We start from the raw sequence: 1,319 nt of genomic DNA on the forward strand, positions 1-1,319 counted from the left end.
TGTTTTTAGGCCTTCTGAATGTTTACAAGATATTATTGGGTTGTCCGGAAAGTTCGTGCGTATTTCTCAACAGATGTCGTTTGAAGGCGAATATCATATGTTTATGTCGATGCGATGTGTAAGATGCTTTCGTGTTTTAATTAATGACATTTCAAAGCATAATTAGTGATATTCATTATCCCAATAAATTAAAAACTGTTTACTTGAAATCAGTTTAAAGATGGAAGGAAATAACGTGTTTTTTCGATGCATAATGCTTTTTTATTTCCGCAAAGGCAAGAACGCTACACAAACTCGAAAAAAAATATGTGCCGTATACGGGGAAGATGCCGTAAGTGATCGCATGTGCCAGAAGTGGTTTGCTAAATTTCGTTCAGGAGAAATGAATATTGAAGATGCTCCTCGCTCTGGCCGGCCAGTCACCACCGATGTCGACCAAATTACAGCTTTAATCGATTCCGATCGGCAAATCACAGTTCGGGAAATCGCAGCAAGGTTAAACATTGGCAAATCAGTTGTTTCCGAACATTTAAACAAGCTCCAGATTATAAAAAAGCTTGATGTTTGGGTACCGCACGACTTAACTGAAAAAAATCGTATTGATCGCATTTCCATCAGCGATTTGCTATACAAACGCAACGAATACGATCCATTTTTGAAGCGTATCATAACAGGTGACGAAAAGTGGATAATTTATAATAATGTCGAGCGTAAAAGGTCATGGAGCAAGCGAGGTGAACCGCCATCGACCACTCCGAAGGCAGGTTTACATCCAAAGAAGGTAATGCTCTGCATTTGGTGGAATTGGAAAGGGATAGTGTACTATGAGCTACTACCGAACAACCAAACCATCGATTCGGACAAGTATTGTTCACAGTTGGATAAATTGAAGGTGGAAATCACCAAAAAGTGTCCGGAATTGATCAATAGGAAAGGCGTCGTTTTTCATCATGATAACGCCAGACTTCATACAAGTTACAAGACTTCGTACAAGTACAGACTCGACAAAAATTATTGGCGCTTGGCTGGGATGTTTTGCCTCATCCACCATATTCCCCCGACATTGCACCCTCGGATTATCATTTATTTCGGTCGCTACAAAATTCAATTAATGGTTTAAACTTTGCTTCTTTGGAACTCCTCAAAAACTACTTGGACAGCTTTTTCGCCGAAAAACCCCAGGACTTCTACGAGAGGGGAATTTTGAAATTACCCAAAAGATGGAAAAGTATTGTGCAAAATAATGGTGCATATGTTACAGAATAAAATTACTTTTAACAATAAAAATTTGTCGTTTGAATTTTGCTTAAAAATCCGCA

At 38.7% G+C, this 1,319-nt stretch overlaps 1 pseudogene; it reads left to right on the forward strand.

Moving 5' to 3' along the window:
* The first annotated feature begins 382 nt into the window (after positions 1-382).
* Positions 383-1,319, forward strand: LOC108754277 (annotated as a pseudogene).

Source organism: Trachymyrmex septentrionalis, unplaced genomic scaffold (assembly GCF_001594115.1).
Source record: "Trachymyrmex septentrionalis isolate Tsep2-gDNA-1 unplaced genomic scaffold, Tsep1.0 scaffold79, whole genome shotgun sequence".
Classification (NCBI taxonomy): domain Eukaryota; kingdom Metazoa; phylum Arthropoda; class Insecta; order Hymenoptera; family Formicidae; genus Trachymyrmex; species Trachymyrmex septentrionalis.